This window comes from Armigeres subalbatus, chromosome 2 (assembly GCF_024139115.2).
Source record: "Armigeres subalbatus isolate Guangzhou_Male chromosome 2, GZ_Asu_2, whole genome shotgun sequence".
NCBI lineage: Eukaryota > Metazoa > Arthropoda > Insecta > Diptera > Culicidae > Armigeres > Armigeres subalbatus.
Genome location: NC_085140.1, coordinates 339,629,382 through 339,641,458, shown reverse-complemented (window position 1 = coordinate 339,641,458; position 12,077 = coordinate 339,629,382).

The window sequence follows — 12,077 nt, the reverse complement described above, 5'->3', positions numbered from 1 at the left end:
GCACTGCGGTAAGTGCGTACGTTCGTGATGTCGGAGAAGAATTTACCGTCGATTAGAACGTGGTCGATTTGGTTTTCCGTTACTTGATTAGGTGATTTCCATGTGGCCTTGTGGATATTCTTACGGGGGAAGAAAGTGCTTCGGACTACCATTCCGTGGGAGGCTGCAAAGTTTATGCATCGTTGGCCGTTGTCGTTCGATACGGTATGCAGACTATCCGGTCCGATGACCGGTCTATACATTTCCTCCCTTCCTACCTGAGCGTTCATGTCACCGATGACGATTTTGACGTCCCGCAGTGGGCATCCATCGTATGTCTGCTCCAGCTGCGCATAGAACGCTTCTTTCTCGTCGTCGGATCTCCCTTCGTGTGGGCAGTGCACGTTGATGATGCTATAGTTGAAGAAACGGCCTTTTATCCTCAGCTTGCACATCCTTGCGTTGATTGGCTGCCACCCAATCACGCGTTGGCGCATCTTTCCCAGCACTATGAAGCCGGTTCCCAGCTCGTTGGTGGTGCCACAGCTTTGGTAGAAGGTAGCCGCTCGATGCCCGCTTTTCCACACTTTCTGTCCTGTCCAGCAGATTTCCTGCAGCGCTACGACATCGAAGTTGCGGGGATGTAATTCATCGTAGATTATCCTGTCACAACCTGCGAAGCCTAGCGACTTGCAGTTCCATGTTCCAAGCTTCCAATCGTGATCCTTTATTCGTCGCCTAGGTCGTTGCCGATTGTATCGATTCGTATTATCTTCTATGTCGTTCGTAATAGTTGTTTTTAAAGGCGGCTTATTGGGCCTGCGCAAACCTCCTGTCTCGTCGGAGGGCCGTCGTGTCAGGGCTGTTTAGCGTCCCACCTAACACCAGGACTTGGGCTTGTGCGCTTTGAGCGGCACACGGTCGCTTTGGCGGAGCCTACTTGCGGATACATGCAGCTTTTTATAGAGGTTTAACAGGGCCCACTGTCAAACCCCACCACATCCTAGGCAGGCGCCACAACTCGCAGATGGCCTGGGGAGGGATCGTCAAGCCCTTGGACATAGTCCCTGCTACCCCTAATGTTTTCTTCTTATTATTATTGGCATTACATCCCCACACTGGGACAGAGCCGCCTCGCAGCTTAGTGTTCATTAACCTTCTTCGGATATTAGAAAAAACCTACGAATAAGATGTCAGGGTCATATTGACCCAGAAATGTAAATGCTTATAAAACAGTCAAATTATAACCGAATTACAAAATTCGAAAGATAAACTCATCAATTTTGTGGCTATGTGGTGATATGCTGGTTCTGGAGACAATGGCCACCGGGAAACGACTTCCACGGGGACCTTGTCGGTCATATAAGGGGAGCATACAAATCGCTCCATATATGTCTTTCTATCGCTAATTTTTCATAGATTCTCTTAAAACGGTAATGTATAGTCCATGAGAGGGCTTCCGACGAAAGTGGCCACTCCTGGTACATGCAAGGTCCCCCCGGGGAACCCGCAGGAGGGGACATTTCTGTTTTAGCACCAAAATATGCCGTGCGGCGGCTCTTTCGTCATGATTTGCCACAAAATAGATGATTAAGCGCTTGAAATCGATAATTGACCACATTGGCAACTCTTAAAGCCTATGAGCTGCCCCGGGGAACCCGTAAAAGAGGACATTTCCGTTTTATCACCAAAATATGCCGTACGGCGGCTCTTTCGTCATGATTTTCCACCAAACAGATGGTTATGCGCTTGAAATCGATCAGTGACCACATTGGCCACTCCTGGTTAGGGTGTCCCAAAAAAAATCGATGTTCGAAAAGTCATGGTGCTCAACCCTGAAATGAAAGATATACCTGTCTGGATAATTTTTGTAGAACAAACCGAATTTCTAAAAAATCGTTTAGAGGTCGCGCCAGATCGATTTTTGAAAAATGAGCTTTTTTTAGGTCAAAAATCAAATATTGGGCCCTTTCACATTTTTTTTCATGGTCACCCATTCGTTTTATATTTTTTTATTTTTCTGTGGATCTTTGCCCATATTCTCCATGAATTAGTTTTTAGTATTATACGTGTTTACAGTCAGAAGAACTTTTTAAACATCGAAAAAAGCACATTTTTTTGACTAATTTTTGAAGTTATTTCATCCTCACACAAAAAATAAATTTTTCTCGTTCAGAAAAACCTACATACTACGAAGAGCTATTTATAAGGAGTATTTTCATAAAAAAATATCCAAGAAATGTTGTTCTGGGGCTGAGATATTGCAGTTTAAGTAAATAGTCAAAAAGTGTACAAATTCGGTAGTTTTTCTTTACATGTTATAATTTCATCAAGATTGCACCAATATTTTATTTTTAATTAAAAACAATTCAACAGCGAATAAATGGGAATATTTTCTATGTAACATAGCTTTTATTTCCGATGGAGTTGGTTACCTGAATTACAGGATTTGGTCGGAGTATATGGATGGAGACAGTTATAAAATGATATCACATTCAACTATTAATATGTAGCAATATACAAGTAATCAGGTTTACTATGATCTCTTTATAAGTTTTGGTTCAATCATAGGCTGCTTTTCACGGTATACAAAAAACAAGGCAGGCTCAGCACGTATGTAAACATTCAGTTTGAACGTAAACATCTGTGGTCACTACTATCTTCGCACAAGCTGAACTGAAACGATGCTCTACGGTCTCAGCATGCTTACTTTTGTACTCTAACATGTGGCGATAAAATATGCGTCACACTTGAAGTGTCATTTTTCCATTTTTACTTTACGTTTATTCCGTTTTTACTTTTCCAATATCTCAAGTGAACTCATGGAAAAGCTGTCGAACTGGTACGACGAAAAAAATGTTTGACATGTCAAAAGCATCACGGTATACAGACAACAAGGTAGGCTTGTAAGAAAAGTGACACGTCAAGAGTGACGCATATTTTAATGCCACATGATAGAGTACAAAAGTAAGCATGCTGAGACCGTAGAGCATCGTCTCAGTTCAGCTTGTGCGAAAATAGTAGTGACAACACATGTTTACATTCAAACTGAATGTTTACATACGTGCTGAGCCTGCCTTGTTTTTTGTATACCGTGAAAAGCATCCTATGATTGAATCAAAACTAATAAAGAGATCATAGTAAACCTGATTATTTGTATATTGTTACATATTAACTGTTGGATGTGATATCATTTTATAACTGGCTCCATCCATATACTTCGGCCAAATTCTGTAATTCAGGTAACCAACTCCATCGGAAATAAAAGCTATGTTACCTAGAAAATATTCCCATTTATTTGCTTTTGAATTGTTTTTAATTCAAATTAAAATATTGGTGCAACTTGATGAAATTATAATATGTAAAGAAAAAGTACCGAATTTGTACACTTTTTGACTATTTACTAAAACTGCAATATCTCAGCCCCAGAACAACATTTCTTGGATATTTTTTTATGAAAATACTCCTTATTAATAGCTCTTCGTAGTATGTAAGTTTTTCTGAACGAGAAAAATTTATTTTTTGTGTGAGGATGAAATAACTTAAAAAATTAGTCAAAAAAATGTGCTTTTTTCGATGTTTAAAAAGTTCTTCTGACTGTAAACACGTATAATACTAAAAACTAATTCATGAAGAATATGGGAAAAGATCCACAGAAAAATAAAAAAATATAAAACGAATGGGTGACCATGAAAAAAAAATGTGAAAGGACCCAATATTTGATTTTGACCTAAAAAGCTCATTTTTCAAAAATCGATCTAGCGCGACCTCTAAACGATTTTTAGAAATTCGGTTTGTTCTACAAAATTATCCAGACAGGTATATCTTTCATTTCAGGGTTGAGCACCATGACTTTTCAAACATCGATTTTTTTTGGGACACCCTACTCCTGGTACATGCAAGGGGCCCCGGGAACCCGCAGGAGGGGACATTTCCGTTTTAGCACCAAAATATGCCGTGCGGCGGCTCTTTCGTCATGATTTTCCACAAAATAGATGATAATGCGCTCGAAATCGATAATTGACCACATTGGCCACTCTTGGAACCTATGACATAGACAAACAGACGTAACACTATAGAACAGCGGTTCTCAACCTTTTTCACGAGTGGTACCCCTTTAAGCCTTTGCGTAGTTTGAGGCAAGGATGTTATCGATCATTTAGTAATCTGCCTTCGATCATTTAGTAGTTTGTCAATAAGTCATTCCAGAGGCTTAATTTCAAAATGTGTTGTATGGTGGACTTCTAGTGCAAAGGTTTATCTACAACTCTGCCTAACAGTTCGTTGTTTGAATTTCATTAATAACGGAGCTATAGCGCTATTAGCAGTAACTTAGACTAAATGATTGCATATTTTGTTATCATTTAGTATAAGTATAGCAACTAGCACCGTAACTCCTTTAGCAGTGGAATTCGAACATCGACCTGTTCAGGAGAGTTGTAGAAAAACCTTTGCACTAAAAGTCCACCATACAACACATTTTGAAATTTAGCCTCTGGAATGAGTTATTGACAAACTACAAAATGATCGAACGCAGATTACTAAATGATCGATAACATCCTTGGTTTGGGGTACCCCCCAGTTTTTTTTATGGATTTGTAAACTTCTATGGCTTCTATAAAACCGACTTCCGACGAAACTTCAAGGATTTGATTTATGTATCTTCCGCTGCAAGACCACGATGACGGCCATTCGATTCCTGATCAGGTTTAGAAATATTTCTTACCACCCCTGGGCAAAAGAGTTTTAACTTGTTCGTTTCAAGATAATATGAATGTAAAAATAAATGGCTTTGGAACAGCGCCGTTAATAACTTGTTCCTTAGGAACTCTAAGCTTCTACGCGGAAATGCATCAGAAGAAATGTATGCCAACAAAAAAAATAACTTCCATAATACTGAGAATATTTCGAACATCTGATTTTTTTATTAGTTCCAGAAAATATGTTAAGAATCCCGAACGAAAGTTGGAATTCCTAACAGAATTCCAGGTGTACTCAGTATTCTTTTCTGAAAAGTTGGATTTATTCTTCTCCAAAATATGACAAAGGTGTTTGGACCTATTAAAAATGAAGAATCTTAGTATTTTAACTAAGAAACTGAGATTATAACACTGCGACGTTCATTCTAGGCCTTCCACAGCACAGTGGAAATATGAAATGCTACAAAGCAGATCATGCTGAAGGTGTCTGGGTTCGACACGATATCTTGTATGGGCTATTCATGTTTCATGTCTAGAGAAGTAAAGTACTTATAACGATTGTTTATTGTTTTTCATTTACAAACCGAAGCGTTTTCATTTACGTACGAAGCGTAAGAAGGTGACAAACCTCATAGTGAATGGCTTCTATATGAGCTAATGTTGACCTTTCTAAAACCGTCTTCTATGTGACAAAATGTGTCTCAGGTTACGATGTTTCGATTTTAAAGAAAACTCGCGTTGCACGTCTCTTTAAAGGTCCTAGTACTTATGCTTCTACTTGTTCAACTATCCGTACCTAATAACTATGTCAATTGAAATCAATTTTAGATTTTTATTCACTCAAAACGGCGGAATTCGTTTTCACCTTGAGTTTTGGTGCGGTGGTTCTGCTCATTATTCAAACTAAAGTAGACGTTCGATCACTGCAAGTCATTTAACTGCAATGCTTTTAAACTGCAATTCGATAGTTGCAACAGTTTTGCAGTTATCAAACCACTAAATTTCTTCTGATGCATTTGTGGGCTTCGTGGCCGTGCGGTTAGCGACGTCAATCGTCTAGACGCATGTGCTGTGGAGTGTGGGTTCGATTCCCGCCCGGTAAGGAGAAAACTTTTCGTAAAGCGAAAAGTTCTCCACTGGTCCACTGGGTGTTGTGTGAATGTCCTGTCCGTTGTCTCATGCTAGATGTTAAGTGTTCAGTCTGTGCGACCTCTGGTCGAAGACGGTGATTCTGTCTTTTTTTTTTTTTTAAACTTCAAACTGGTGTCAAACTCAATGACAGCTGCATTGCACTGCACATTTAGATGCACTTTTATTGCATCTGACGTCGATTAACAACAACGTCTAAAATGCGATGCAGTTATCGAATAGCATTCGTTAATTGAAAAGTAAACATTTCGCACTTATCGAACGGCTACTGTACTTCGAAGGCTGTGTATGGGACTATACATGGCATGAAATGTTAAAAAACAAAAACCAAAGGCATAAAAAGAATATTTTTATTTTAAGAATAAAATACATACGTACATATTGAGCAATGAGCACTCAACACCAAGCATTTAGAAAACGAATAGAACATTTACACAACACAGCAGATCAGTGGAGAATTTTTCGCTATTCGAAAAGCTGTCTCCATACCAGGGCGGTGAACCGACACTCCACAACAAATGCTTCTAGCCGACTACCGTCGCTAACCGCATGACCACGAAGCCCGCTTGGTTATGACATAAAGTAGGGTATAACGTCGGGGGTCTCTGCGCTCAACAGAAAGCATAGACTCCGTTCTATTAGGTAGTCACGTCAAGTGAATGGAATAGGCTGAATAAAGAGAGCATTAGTTGTTTCCAATTTCAAAGAATGTTTCCTATTCAAAGAATGTTTCTTAAATTAATATTTTTTTGCAATTTTAATGCAAAATCCGCCATTACGCATTTTTGTCTCATGTACCCCCCAGGGGTACTTGTACCCCAGGTTGAGAACCGCTGCTATAGAAAATACCATCGACCATTTCTTTAACGACCAATTTGAATTTGATTGATCGAGCGTTTCACAACTAAAAGGTGTACGGAATCAAATTGCATCACTTTGAACTACTCGCCAAAAATTAATCTATCAACCGATTGTCATGAAATTTTCAGGGACTGAAAAACAATATGTAAGCTTTGACTACGTATAACTGTTTCACTGTAATTCTTAAATACATCCAAATGCTGAATCTTTTTTCTTAAATGAACTCATAAGATTTTGTACATGTTCTTAACTAACATTATTTGTCCTGCAATCTATCCCAACAAAAAAGTTAACAAATTTTATTGTCTCAGTCGATTATTTAACTTAATTAAAGTCAACTTTCCCAAAGAAACCATATTTTTTGACGCCTCTAACTATCACAAAAATCGAAAACAAAAAATCAAAAAAGTGCTGCAGTGTGAACCGGCCTGAACAATGAGATTGATGCTTTCCCAAAATCTGACAAATATCAGTCCAAAATTAGATTTCAGCGCTTTTCCTATTTTTTTACTATAGAAGCGACAAAACAGAAAGGTTTTTGGAAAGTTTACCTGTATTAGTCAGATAATCGAAAATGTTGACGTTGGAGTTATAAACCAATACGAAATGTTGACAAAAAAGGCCAAATCAACATTTTTTGTTACGTAATGATCAATTTTGGAGATTTCCGAAGCTCGTGTTTTCAGTATCTTTCGATCGGCCGCAGTTCTGGTGATTTTGGGGTCAAAGGCACAAAACTGGATTATTAACATCTTTTTATAAGATGTGGAATATGGGCGTGAATGCGCAAGATTTATTTGCACACGTCCTGTTGCTTCGGCTGTATTTTCTGAACTACTGCAAATTTCGTAATGAAACTCACGCAGTGTGAAAAACACATGCTGAAGCCGTCTTCCACAAAATTTCGTAAAAACCAGCCCTGGAGGCGAAATATTATCGACTTTTGAAAGTGATGCAATTTGATTCCGTACATCCTTGAGGCGCTAGCGTCGGAATCCTTAGAGTTTAACATTTCACTCTAGTGCCTTCTGGTGACAATGTCATACGAAACATTGTTTTGTGTGACATGCTCGCAAGATGGTGGTAGAGGAGTTGAGCGATGGATTTTTCAGAAAAATGTTCAAGCTGTTACGTCTGTTTGTCTGTGCTATGAGGTGCCCTTGGGGAACACGTAAAAAGGAATATTTCCGTTTTAACTCCAAAATATGCCATGCGGCGGCTCATTCGTCATGATTTTCCACAAAATAGATGATTATGCGCTCGAAATCAATAATTGACCACATTGGCTTCTCTTGGAGCCTATGAGGTGCCCTCGGGAAACCCGTAAAAGGGGACATTTCCTTTTCAACAACAAAATATGTCGCGCGGCAGCTCTTTCGTCATGATTTTCCACAAAATAAATGATTATGCGCTTGATTATGCGCCATTCTTGGAACCTATCAAGGGCTCCAGGGAACCCGTAGAATGGGACATTTCCGTTTTAACAGTGTGTTTTCCCATCAAAGAGATGGTTATTCAGCTCGAAATCGATAAGTGATCACATTGGCCACTCTTGGAGCCTATGAGGTGCCCTCGGGGAACCCGTTGATGGTGACATTTCCGTTTTTATACCGAAATGAATAAGTGACCACATTTTCCATTTTGGAACCTATGAAGTACCGCCGTGGAGCTCATAGGAGCGGGTATTTCCTTGCTTACTCTCACTCAATTAAAATCGATTAGCAACAACATTGGCCACTTTAGGAACCTATGAGGTGCTTCCGGGGAACCTGTACAAGATTTTTTTATATATACCAAGACATGCCGTGTAGCGGCTCTTTCAATATCATTTTCTATCGAATAGTTGGTTATGCTCTTGAAATCTAATATCAACTCGGGGGAACCCCAGGCCAAGTTTCGGTAATTCTGGAGTGCCGCGAGGAATCCATTGAAAGTGCCTGCACACAAAATCTCACTCACTTTTCAGGATTTTTTCCTCAACCGATTTGCTCGCATTGAATATCATTCTACGCAAAATCCTGTCCCATGGTTTCCTATTGAAAATTGGCCAGATCGGACTATGGGCTCCGAAGTTATGGCCAAAATACTAATTTCAGCACCTGCATGGGAAAATCAATTTTCTGGCACTTATGCTCATCCGATTGGCTTGCAATAAGTTGCGCTCAGCAGAACATTTAACAATGCAAATAAACAAATATGGAAAATAAGAGCTATCTACCTATTAATGTTATATTAGACTTTTCTTATATATTTCTCAACCCTTTTGATCGAACGATAAAGGCATCGCTAGGTAGATTAATCTAGTTTTTTTTTATCAAATGGGTCATTCAGTCTAAACCTAATATCTACAACTTACCCAAGGGCACGCAGGTACCCAAGGGCACCTCATAGTTTCCAAGAGTGGTCAATGTGGTCAATTATCGATTTCGAGTGCATGATCATCTATTTTGTGGAAAATCATGACGAAATAGCTGTCACACGACATATTTTGGTGTTAAAACGGAAATGTCCCCTTTTACATGTTCCCCGGGGCACCTCATAGGCTCCAAGAGTGGCCAATGTGGTCACTTATCGATTTCGAGCGCATTATCATCTATTTTGCGGAAAATCATGACGAAAGAGCCGCCGCACGGCAAATTTTGGTGCTAAAACAAAAATGTCCCCTCCTGCGGGTTCCCCGGGGGCAGCTTGCATGTACCAGGAGTGGCCACTTTCGTCGGAAGCCCTCTCATGGACCATTCATTCATTTATTTAGTCTACATCTAAACAGATAACACTGAATCAACAATTTGACGCCACAATACACGGTTCGAGGCCGCATCTCTCCATTCTCGAATACGCCCCACGCTCGCCAAGTCGTTTTGCACCTGGTCTGCCCACCTCGCTCGTTGCGCTCCACGCCGTCTCGTACCTGCCGGATCGGAAGCGAACACCATCTTTGCAGGGTTGCTGTCCGGCATTCTTGCAACATGCCCTGCCCATCGTACCCTTCCGGCTTTAGCTACCTTCTGGATACTGGGTTCGCCGTAGAGCTGGGCGATCTCGTGGTTCATTCTTTACCGCCACACACCGTCTTCTCGAAAACCGCCCAAGATGGCTCTAAGCACCCGTCTCTAGAATACTCCGAGTGCTTGCAAGTCCTCCTCGAGCATTGTCCATGTTTCATGTCCGTAGAAGATCTTATCAGCGTCTTGTACATGACACATTTGGTGCGGTGGAAAATATTTTTTGACCGCAGTTTTTTCTGGAGCCCGTAGTAGGCCCGACTTCCACAGATGATGCGCCTTCGTATTTCACGACTAACGTTGTTGTCAGCCGTTAGCAAGGATCCGAGGTAGACGAATTCCTCGACCACCTCGAAGGTATCCCCGTCTATCGTAACAATGCTTCCCAGGCGGGCCCTGTCGCGCTCTGTTCCGCCCACAAGCATGTACTTTGTCTTTGAGGCATTCACCACCAGTCCAACTTTTGTTGCTTCACGTTTAAGGCGGGTGTACAGTTCTGCCACCTTTGCAAATGTTCGGCCGACAATGTTCATGTCATCCGCGAAACAAATAAATTGACTGCATGTGTCGAAAATCGTATCCCGGCTGTTACACCCGGCTCTTCGCATGACACCTTTTAGCGCAATGTTGAACAATAGGCACGAAAGTCCATCACCTTGTCTTAGTCCCCGGCGCTATTCGAACGAACTGGAGTGTTCGCCCGAAATCTTCACACAGTTTTGCACACCATCCACCGTTGCTTTGATCAGTATGGTAAGCTTCCCAGGGAAGCTGTTCTCGTCCATAATTTTCCATAGCTGTACGCGGTCTATACTGTCGTATGCCGCCTTGAAATCAACGAACAGATGGTGCGTTGGGACCTGGTATTCACGGCATTTTTGAAGGATTTGCCGTACAGTAAAGATCTGGTCCGTTGTCGAGCGGCCGTCAACGAAGCCGGCTTGATAACTTAACACGAACTCATTCACTAATGGTGACAGATGACGGAAGATGATCTGGGATATCACTTTGTAGGCGGCATTAAGGATGGTGATCGCTCAAAAGTTCCCACACTCCAGCTTGTCGCCTTTCTTGTAGATGGGGCATATAGCCCCTTCCTTCCACTCCTCCGGTAGCTGTTCAGTTTCCTATATTCTGACTATCAGTTTGTGCAGGCAAGTGGCTAGTTTTTCAGGGCCCATCTTGATGCTCAGCCCCGATACCATCCTTACTATCCATCCTACTTCATTGGCATCCTTAAAATCCCTCAAGGTGGGGGCTGGTTGGCTTCCATCGTCCGCTGAACTGACGTAGTCATCTCCTCCGCTGCCTCGACTTTCACTGCGTGTACTCTCAGCGCCATTCAAATGTTTCTCGTAGTGCGGCTTCCACATGTTCGTCCGTCAAGACGCTCCCATCCCAGACGCGGGATGCGTTGAGCTTCTAATAAAGCTTGCGTGTTTCGGCACAGCTGTACCATCTCTTCGCACTCCGCTTCTTCCATGTGGCGTTTCTTCTCCTGAAAAAGGCGGGTCAGCTGTCTCCGCTTCCGTCTATAACGTTGACTATATTCCAGCAGTCCTCAAGAGGGGCCCCATCGTGCTCGCCCTCTTCCGGCAACATCAGGTAGCTACAGTCGCTCTAGGTCGTACCGCGGCGGTCGTCTTTACCGAACATTGATGATGACGGATAGTTTTGGGAGCAGTTTAACCATGACCAGATAGTGGTCAGAGTCGATGTTAGCGCCACGATATGTCCTGATGTCGATAATGTTGAAGAAGTGCCGTCCATCGATCAGAACGTGGTCGATTTGTGATTCTGTCTGCAGTGGTGATCTCCAGGTGTACCGATACGGGAGGCTGTGTTGGAAGCTGTAGCTGTAGCTGTCGTACACACGTTCCAGCTGCGCGTAGAATGCGACCTTATAATCATCAGTGCTTTCGGAGTGTGAGCTATGGACGTTGATTATGCTGAAGTTGAAGAACCGGCCTTTGATCCTCAACCGGCACATTCTCTCATTGATCAGCCACCACCCGATCACGCGCCTTTGCATATTGCCCATCACTATGAAAGCTGCTGGTGTGTGTTGCCGCAGCTCTGATAGATGGTATGTTTACCTCTAAACGTTCGCACCATTGATCCCTTCCAACAAACCTCCTACAGCGCTACGATGCCGAATCCACGGTCCTTGAGCACATCGGCTAAGGCTAAGCGGCTAAGGCTAAGCGGCTAAGGCTAAGCGGCTAAGGCTAAGGACCGCGAGATGAGGTCTATTTTATTCCTTCAGGTACGCAAAGTACCAATGGCACGCTTTACCCAGCATTTGCCGTGCCAAGTAAGTAATATTCCATTTAATTCCACCAGTTGATTTTGTAACTTGACAGATACGAATTTTGATTTCAAT